This window comes from Mirounga leonina, unplaced genomic scaffold (assembly GCF_011800145.1).
Source record: "Mirounga leonina isolate KUSES-001 unplaced genomic scaffold, KU_Mleo_1.0 Mir_114, whole genome shotgun sequence".
In the NCBI taxonomy this organism is placed as follows: Eukaryota; Metazoa; Chordata; class Mammalia; order Carnivora; family Phocidae; genus Mirounga; species Mirounga leonina.
The window spans coordinates 39,485,243-39,495,844 of record NW_023270265.1 but is presented as its reverse complement, the minus strand read 5'-3'; positions in this window follow the sequence as shown (position 1 = coordinate 39,495,844).

Genomic DNA, 10,602 nt, shown 5'->3' with positions numbered 1-10,602 from the left:
TGAGATCTTACTATCGGCGACTCGTGGGCTTAGGATTTTCCATGTGACCTCCATTTAATCAGACTGTTCAGTGGTCTAGAACCCAGTATTTACTGATGATGCCTCATTTTGAATTTATTTTTTCAACCATCATCTACCAGACTGAATCCCAGTCTCTGGAGAGGCAGTCCGCTGGGTTGAAGTGTAGCTAATGTCCCCGGGGGTCTAAGATTTCACCCCCTCACATTCACTGTTGGGAGTGACTTTCTTAGCTTTTGCTGAAGCAGCTCACCGGGGAGGGAGCTGAGGAGAGAGCCTGGCTAATGGGAGGGGCTCGAGTACCACCAAACAGAAGGAGTTGCTGTCCTGAGTGGAAGAAGGTAAGAACCAGCAGTGAAGTATATAGAGTGGCTGAGGACAGTATCTCCCTGAAAGGCAGCACCAAGAAAGACTTAAAAAAAAATTTTTTTTTTTTTAAAACAAAGGATAAAGCCGGTGGGGTGGGGGAAAGGCCCAAGGATTTGCCATCAGGCCATCCTGAGTGTGAATCCTGCTCCACCCATTAGCCCCTGGCCTTTGGGAGTAACTTAGCTCCTCCGGGGTTTCTTTTCTTGCTTATACAAAGAGGACAGAGATACCTCACACAGACATGTCAGGAGAATGAGTGGGCGATCAGGGGCTGGCCATAGTTGGATCTCCACCGCCTTGGCTGCCCCCTTTCTTCCTTCAAGTAGATGGTATTATTTTCCATGCTTGATTCTATTAGGCTGGAAGTCAGATTGATTGCCCAGAAAATGCCTCAGTTCTCTGCAGCCTGTTGGGTAATTATCTTACAGGCTATGTCAGAGCAAACGAGTCTTGCCATTGCCAATTTCCAAAGATGTAAAACAAGGATGCATTAGAGGTCCCACTTAATGCAAGAAGCCTTCTTACACAACTAGACATTGCAGAGGAACAAGGATACCAGTTTGTGAGTTAGATTCTGAACCAGCTCCTTGGGGAGACTTTCCCAGCTCCTGAGCTAGTGAATCCTGTCAGCTGATCCCAAGACCACTTAATAATAACCGCCAATGTCTTCACAGCACTAACCACGTGCCAGGTGCTGTCCTAACTATCTTAACGCAGGTTATGCACTCACTCATCTGCACGCTGCCTTGAAGTAGATGGTGCTGTTATCTCTGCTTTGCAGATGAAGAAGCTGAGGCACAGAGAGGTCAAATGACTTGCCCAGGACCCATCCAGGATATGGACCCAAGCTGCTGGAGCTCCAGAGGCTACATGATTGGTCTCTGTGCTACACTACCTGTCCATGCGTCAAGGGCACCAGTCAGGTGAGCCAGGTCGGGCTCATCACCAGGATCTGCACAAGGATGCTGCCAATGCCAGGGAAAAAGGCACCTGGACCCTCTTCTCTGTCCCAGAGAGAATGGTGGTCTGCGACCGATTGTCGTGTCCCCTGCTCCCTCCAGGGTTGTGACCCACGTGCCTTTTCTTCACAAGCTGTCCACCTTTGCCAAAGCACTTTTAGGGCTGTATTTTCAGAAGGAAACTGAGGCAGAGGGAAAATGATGCTCAAGCCTTAAATTTGTTCTCAGCTGGCATTTCTTGCCTTCTAACACTTTCACCTTCTGTGGATCTTAATTCAGTGTGCTTCCGAGTGTATTTGTATAAGTCACACATCCTTGGGTAGGTCACCAGAGCTCTTCTTCCTCCTCTGTAACTGGAGAATAATGGCAGCCACATCACAGGTAATTGGTGGGACTGAATGGAATAAGGTACTATTCATCATGTTTCAGGAACAATGGCATCATAACAAGTACTTAATAAATGTTAGTCCCATTTGGATGGCTATTTGCTTGTATCATGAATATTTTTAGGAATGCATAAACTGCATTCAGTGAATTCACAGGGTGAATGAAACCACTCAGAGGAAGCTGTCATCTGTGCAGATCAGCTCTCCTGGGAAAGACAGAGAAGGAAGCAAAGGCCGATGAAATGCCTCCAACCAAATTCTCTTCCAATAGGGAGTGGAAATCTGGAGCTTAAGGTAACTTTTAAATTCATTGTAAGTGTAATAAATTTAGCATATCGGGTATATTACTTCATAAGCCATATCCACACATGTATAAAATGGGTAACTATTCCCTTCTAATTCAACCTATTTTTTTTCCTCAAGCTTCCATTCCAACTATGGTCAAATTTTAGGCAAGTTAAGGAAATGCAGCTACTCGAATTTTCTCTTAGGGCGTCCAGTCATTTTAGTCCCTCATGCCATGGCTACACTTTTGTGGGGTAGAATGATGGGTGGATGTACCTCCTTGTCAATGGGTAAGATTTCCCCTGCCACCTTCTGTCCATGCTGGCCTCTCTGGTGGTGGCCACTACCCTGTTTTGCTCTGACCATCAGCATCTATCCTCACTGGTATCTGCTGAGGCAGCAGCTGGTCTTCCATTGGCCTTGGACTTGCATGACCCACAGGCAGCTGCCAGAAGCCAAGACCTTCCACATGTGTGAACATGCGCTCCTGCACACCATTGGCTTTAATCTAGAAGGGCAAAGGCTTCAACTCCGTATCTAACTCTCTTCTTCTACAGGTTCTCCCTGTCTTCCACATAGGCATTGATCATGGCCCCTCTCTGTGGCTTGGGATGGCTGAGGACAGAAATATTTTGTCAAACCTATTGAGTGCTAGGCCTTGAGCCATAGGAATCTCAAAATCCAGTAGTGAATGCTAATGTATTTTATTTCTTTTTGTATTTCACTCAATTCTTCTTTCTTTGGAAGCCAAGAGCCAAGGTCTGCTTTTCTTGATGAACTGTTTTATTTAGGGAGATGCCCCAGTAAGATGATATTCACAGAGGAATTTCAAGGACAAAGTCCAAAAAACAACAAACACAGAAACCTACCCAATAAACTTCACATATGAACCCTTTCTACTGACGAAAATTTATACCATAAGGCTCAGCCATGGCTGCAAGGGAGGCAGCACTAAAAAGTAAGCTGTCTCTTTCCAAACAGAGGAGTCAGGACTAGGGAGGGGTGGGGTGGGGGGTCGGTGAGGCTCTGTGCCTGGCAGAACCGGTGGTGGGCAAGATGGCTGCAGAGCCTCATGACTCACAGGCGGTGGAACGGTGGCCAGGGTGGACCATGCATTATTAGCACCATTTAGCAGTACACGGAGTTTAGGAGCAGACGGACTTTGGGGCTGAGAGCTCATTTCTGAGAAAAAGCTGTGCTTGCAGGATTGTGACAGCCTCTTCCCCCTCCTTCCCGCAGTGAAAACAATGATTCTTCACATTAGTCTGCCTCGCTTCAGACCCTCATCCATCTCCATCCCAATGGCTTGAGATGAACACTGGCCAAAGAGCATATTTAAAAGCCTCCCTCAGCACAGACGTACCAACGCCAGGAGCGGCTCTTTCTCCCTGCTGGAGGTCAGGCCCCACCATCTGCAGGATTGCAGCCACCCCCACAGGCCTGAGCTGTGGCCTTTGCCCATCGGGTGCCTGCTTTGCAGGAGACCTCCCTGTCCCCTCTAAGTCTTTTCCAGATCCATCTCATGCATCTTCACGGCTATGAGTGACCACCTTTTAGTCATTTCAGTGGCATGTTTAGTCTCCTCACAGCCTTAGATTTTGACCTTTCTCTGTCTTTATTGTTCTGTCAAATGGTTTTGGTGGAGAGAAGGGCAATCGACTGGGCTCACTATAGAATGGAATCTGCAAAAGCTATGTGAAGTTAGTTTTCTAATGGTGCTTTTTTTCCTGCTCTATGAGCTGCCAAGCTGTGCATGTGTTGGGGGTGTGGGGGAGAGGGGCAGGGTGAATCTCAGGCCCTCCCTCCCTCCCTCCCTCCCTCCTGTCACCCTGTTGCTGGGGACAAGATGATGATGGTGACCAAGGACCTGAAACTATCATGGGCAGGAAATTACCTCTCTAGGCTTCTAAGGGTCTAATTTCTTATCCTAACCCAACTAGGGTCTTAGTTCAACAGTATTTGAGTGTGTTTTATAAATTAATCTGTAATTCCATCTGTAAGCTATATTAAAACAATGAAAAGATAACATGTCTGGATTTAAAGTTGTGACTCACGGAATGCCAGGGGCTGTGAGATGGGTGTATTCACTTCCTGTGGCTGCTAGAAAAAACTACCAAAAACCTAGTGGCCTAAGACAGCAGACATGAATTTTTTTATAGCTCCAGAGGCCAGAAGTCCAAAATGAGTCTTCTAGGGCTAAAATGAAGTCACTGGCAATGCTGATTCCTTCTGGAAGCCCCGGGGGAGGACCTGTTCCTTGCCTCTCTCAGCTCTGTGGCTGGTGCCATTCCATAGTGTGTAGATGCATCCCTCCTCTCCTTGCTTCTGCTGCCATGTCTCCTTTCTCTGAAGTCAATGCTCGCCCTGCCTTACTCTTATCAGGACATTTACAATCACAGTTAGGGTCCAACTGGATAATCCAGATCATCTTCCCATCTCAAGATCCTTACCTTAATCAAATCCACCAAGTCTCTTTTATCATATAAGATAATATGTACAGGTTTCAGGGATTAGGACCTGGATACCTTTGGGAGCCATTCAGCCTACCATAACAGAGGACCACTTTGAGCTTGGACCCTACTCAGGAAGTGATCTTGCCGAAGGGAAGTGGGATGACACGTATACCCCTTGCCTCAGCACTCAAGGAGAATATTGACATGATCCAAGGACCAGAAGACAAAGTAGAGAGGTAGGGCCAACTCAAGTGGGCCAAAACCATTCCCTGGGGGTAGCATGTAAAGTTAGCAGGCAGAAATTTGCAGAGCTTTTTGGAGAGAACATAATAGTCACCAAAATAAGTGACAATCCCTGTCTAAGCAATGAGGGAATACAAGATTGTGGTAGACACTGATGGTTGCCTACCCAAAAGCCATTCCCACCTTTCTTGCTAGCATAATCCTAATTTTCCTAAACTGCAACATGCCCAGCCCCAGTGGATGAATTGTCATTAGTCTCACTTTGGGGCTTCTCACAATTTCAGGTCCTCTGATCACTAGTGGGTCTCTTGTTCAATGAAGATTCAGACTCAGTAGGTCTGGGTGGGTCTGAGACCCTGCAATCCTAACAAGGTCCCAAAAGGTATGGATGTGCTTCCCCTTGGATCACACCTGGAGTGGAGAGGGTCTAAACCAATGACAGCAATTCCATTGCCCCTTGCCAGGGATTCGTTCAGAGTAATCATGTGACCCAGTCTTAGCCAGAGAAAGCTAAGAGGGAGGGTATGCTTCTGAGGAAGATTTCCTTCCTGATGAAAGATAAGAGAATCATAAGGAATTGTTCCTGCTTTATTCAATGCCCCATGAGGAGGTGAGATCCTGAGCTGTGGCAGCTATCTTATGACCAAGGGACACACTTGAGGATAAAAGCTTATCCATTGAGGATGGGGAGGAGAGGACCATCTTTGAGCCATCAAAACCCTAAGACTCGTACTGACAGATTTTCTTGTTAAATGAAATATGAACTCCTTATGGTTTAATCCACTGGTTTCAGGTTGTCCATTATTTGTAGTTGAATACATCCAACGGATGGAAAACAAACAGAAACCAACACAACACGGACAAAGCCCAGAGAACTGGAGTCCAGAGGCAACCACCAGAAGGAGACTCAGGCCCCCCAATTCCTCATAGCAAGGAGCAACTTTAAATGGTGGTCTGAAGCCACCACGTGGCACCTTAGCACAGCTGGGCATCTCCATGCAGAGTCGACTATATGGTAAGGGAGCCCACTGTTCTCATTCCTGAGTTTGTAACAGAGTCGCAAGAACACTTAATCATCTTTATAAGCCACAAACTCAAAATTCTCTTGAAGCATAATGATACCTAAGTGGGGTAAATCCTCCCTGTAATAATTGGGATTCTGATGCCAACCCTGAGCTGCTAATCATTTGAGTCTCACTTCCCCTTTTATCTGAAATATCTAAAAGTGCTGCTCTCGCTTCTCCATGCATGTCCTTCTCAGTATGCTATTCCATCTGGGCGCGAGCACGTCTCAGGCACACACTTTCCAAATCAGCCAGGGCTCCCTGGGCTCCGTACATCACAGCGATCAGCTACCAGATTAATTAATCCTGCATGTGACTTAAGCTACTTTAAAGAAAAATCCCAGGCAAATAGATATAAATACCTGTTTTTCTTGCTGAATTGTTTCAACTCCCTCATTGATATCAGACTTAATTATGCAATATCTTAGAAGTAACACAAACATCTGCGATTTTATTTCTAAGCATATTTGAAAGACAAAGATTTCAATGTCCTGTGTGGTTTCAGGAACACGATGGATCTCCTTGAGTCTGGCGGGTGGGAAGGGAGAAAGAAAGAAGGGAAAAATAAACTCCTTTATTCAGATGATAATGGAATTCAAAATATGTCCAACAACCGAAGGAGAAGGACCTGGGACATTTCATAATGCAGTTTTTAAATTCTATACTGATTTTTCTTTTAAGAAATAAATCCTAAGGAAATCACCCCCTCCTTTGGGATATGGATAAAGTATGCCTGTAGCACTGATTAGCTACATAACTTTTAATCTAGAAGGTTACTGATTTGTCTGACAACTTCCCTCCCACCCAGCCCTGTCCCTCTATTTTCTGAGTCAGCACACTCACTCTTAGAGGACGCTGCATCTTGCAGAGCTGTCACTTCTATCAAACACAATGCCCTCAGGGTTTATGCTCATCATTAAAGAAAAGCAAAGAAAAAAAAACTTGTTAGAGTATTAGCTGGGCCCAGTGCAGCGCCGTTAAATTAATTTTTAGAGATGTATCTAGGTCATAGATCTGCATGTTGCATATAAACACTCCAGCTAGTTACCTCGTGTTGGTTTCTTTCTAAACTCTTAGGGCCACTCTGGATGGAGAATTTCCATTTGTTTTGGCCCTGAATGAAGAATGATCGTTCCCCTTTGATACAACCATAAAATAATTGTGATGTTCTTTCTGAAAGCTGGCTGCCGCAAAAACATTTCCAAAGATCTTTTTAGGAGACTAAAAAACATGAACTTTCCTGTTTCTGTTAACTAGCAGTTCTTTATATAGAATCTTTCGATGCCCGAATAATTTATTAATTCTCTACATCTCATTTTCTCTCCTGAGTAGAAAGAATGTATTTCATAAGGTCCCTTTAGAGGCAGTGAAGTTTCTACACACAGCCGGAACAATGGAGTCACAATACACTGTCCTTTGGGTAGAAATTAAGCTTCATCAAGGAATAAAACAAGAATTTAGTGTTTTGGGGCGCCTGGGTGGCTCAGTTGGTTAAGCGACTGCCTTCGGCTCAGGTCATGATCCTGGAGTCCCGGGATTGAGTCCCATGTCGGGCTCCCTGCTCAGCAGGGAGTCTGCCTCTCTCTCTGACCCTCCCCCCTCTCATGCTCTCTATCTCATTCTCTCTCTCAAATAAATAAATAAATAAATCTTAAAAAAAAAAGAATTTAGTGTTTTGGTGGTGGGGAATAAAGAATATCTGAAGAATGTATAGTTCAAAGGATCTCTGTTAGAAAAGACTAAGGAGGGGCGCCTGGGTGGCTCAGTCGTTAAGCGTCTGCCTTCGGCTCAGGTCGTGGTCCCAGGGTCCTGGGATCGAGCCCCGCATCGGGCTCCTTGCTCTGCGGGGAAGCCTGCTTCTCCCTCTCCCACTCCCCCTGCTTGTGCTCCCTCTCTCGCTGTGTCTCTCTCTGTCAAATAAATAAAAATCTTTAAAAAAAAAAGAAAAGACTAAGGAAATGGGCAAGAAGGCTACATACCCATTTCTCTCAATATGCTGTCTTGCCAATCCAAAGTGTAATCAAAGCAATCCAAAATCACCAAATGAAAACTTTGACCTTGTAAATGCCTATGAAGATTTGTGTGCCATTTTAAGGACATGTTTCTTGTGAAGTTGAGGTCACCTGATGGGTTCTAACACAGCCTTCTTAGGGCTGATTTCATGAAAATCTAAGGCACGGCAATCCAGGTAAGCACAGTAGCATTGTTACCGGTAGGAATTCAGAGAGAACCAGCCAGCACGTCCCAAGATGGGCCTTCACCAGACAGATGAGAAAACTGAGACAGAAAAACAGAAGGAACCTGACTAGTCCCACGGACATGCTTCAGTGTGTCGCTTTCTGTTACTGTGGGACCCGGGTAAAAAAAAGACTTCCCAACTTAGAATGTACTTATGGAAGCAGCACTATAGGGCCAGGAAAAGATTTGAGGGCCCTTCATTGCAACCTGTAATGTGATTTGAGCCAATGCAAATCTGGAGCACCCATGATAACCTGTGCTTTATTCTTCGAGAACTTAGAATCCCGGACCGATCTTGGTAAGCAAGGGTGCAAGGCAGAATCCAGCACAGGAGGATGGCTCTGTAACGGGCACAGAGTGAGTAGGGGAGGGTGGTGTGCATAACACTCTCCAAACTAAGTAGTAATGTAAGCAAGCCAGTCACCGCGAGGGCCCTGACCACCTCTTTCATGACTTTTTGCACTGAGCTTAGACAAGCATTCCAACTTCAGTCTGGAGATTTTTAAGTCCCAGCAAAGTGGAATACTGATAATATGATCACATCAAGATGTAACTTGTAATTGCAAAGTCACTTTCGATTAGATCACGAGCACTTCTGTGACCCAGTGATATGACATGATTAGGTCTGAAGCCAGCCCATGAACATGCAGGACGATTGTGTGATTAACTGGGCTGACTCACGGGCACAGCGGGTCGTGGGCATCGGAAAGTCTGAGATCGCTTGGAGCAGGGGGGGAGCAGAGCTCCTTTCCTTTACATGGGAGCACCATGATAACTCCAAAAGATTCAATTGCTCATTAGAATAGGGGCTATGTCACTCTGGAAAACTGTATGGAGGTTCCTCAAAAAGTTGAAAATAGAGCTACCATATGATCCAGCAATTGCACTACTGGGTATTTACCCCAAAGATACAAAAGTAGGGATCCGAAGGGGTACGTGCACCCCGATGTTTATAGCAGCAATATCCACAATAGCCAAACTGTGGAAAGAGCCAAGATGTCCATCGACAGATGAATGGATAAAGAAGATGTGGTATATATATACAATGGAATATTATGCAGCCATCAAAAGGAATGAGATCTTGCCATTTGCAACGACGTGGATGGAACTGGAGGGTATTATGTTGAGTGAAATAAGTCAAACAGAGAAAGACATGTATCATATGATCTCACTGATATGAGGAATTCTTAATCGCAGGAAACAAACTGAGTGTTGTTGGAGTGGGGGGTGGGGTGGGAGGGATGGGGTGTCTGGGTGATAGACACTGGGGAGGGTATGTGCTCTGGTAAGCACTGTGAATTGTGCAAGACTGTTGAATCTCAGATCTGTACCTCTGAAACAAATAATGCAATATATGTTAAGAAAAAAAAAAAAGAAGAAGAAGAAGAAGGTAGCAGGAGGGGAAGAATGAAGCAGGGGAAATAGGAGGGGTAGACGAACCATGAGAGATGATGGACTCTGAAAAACAAACAGGGTTCTAGAGGGGAGGGGGTTTGGGAGGATGGGTTAGCCTGGTGGTGGGTATTGAGGAGGGCACATTCTGCATGGAGCACTGGGTGTTATGCACAAACAATGAATCATGGAACACTTCATCTAAAACTAATGATGTAGTGTATGGGGATTAACATAAGAATAAAAAAAAATAGAATATATCACACACACACACACACACACACACAAAGAATAGGGGCTATGTCCCTTCAGTTAGAAATGTTTCTGTCATCAGGTAGTATGGTAAGGGAAAGATCATGGGAATTTCTGACATCATTCTTCCTGCCATTGTCTGAAGGTTGTGCATTAGTCATGGGCAGGTTCGGGGGAGCAGCGCGCTGTGCCATGTTCTCTCCCACATCTGCCACTTGAGCTCAGTCAGGTTCATCTGTAAGCCTGTTTTCTCATCTGTAAAACAGGGATTCTAATATTCCTTATCGGCTGTAGAAGGATTAAATAACGTGCATAGTGTCTGGTACATAGTAGGTGATATTAACTATTTGAACTTGCAGAAGATAGATTTCAAAACAGGATCATCTTCAGGCATTTAATTCTGTGCCCATTACTTAATGATAAGCGCAGGTGTAAATGAAATTAAATAACCATTCATACTTAAACATGAGAACCTAGTCCCCTTACCCCCAAACTGCCTTATGATACAGGAGTCAAAAAAAAAAAAAAAAAGAAAGAAAGAAAGAAAGAAAGAAAAGGCATTGACAGAATGAAAAAAAACACAATTGAACTGATCATACTATGGGTGGTAATTATACAACTGAGAGACACGTGGGCTAATTCACTGCCTACCAACACAGTCATGCCCCGTGTCAGGGAAAGCTAAGCCAACGAGATCAGCCTGTGCATGGGGTGCCCTAGACAGAGGCTTTGTGAATGGGCTGCTCTCCAAAGCTCTATCTAGGCAATTTTATGAAGAATAGTTGTAAGGGAAAGGAACTGGGTCTTTAAGTAGAGTTCCCCAAACTTGTCTGTTGGGTTAATTGGAGCCCTTATTAAAAACCCAGGTGCCCTGGGCGCCTAGGTGGCTCAGTTGGTTAAGCGACTGCCTTCGGCTCAGGTCATGATCCCGGAGTCCCGGGAT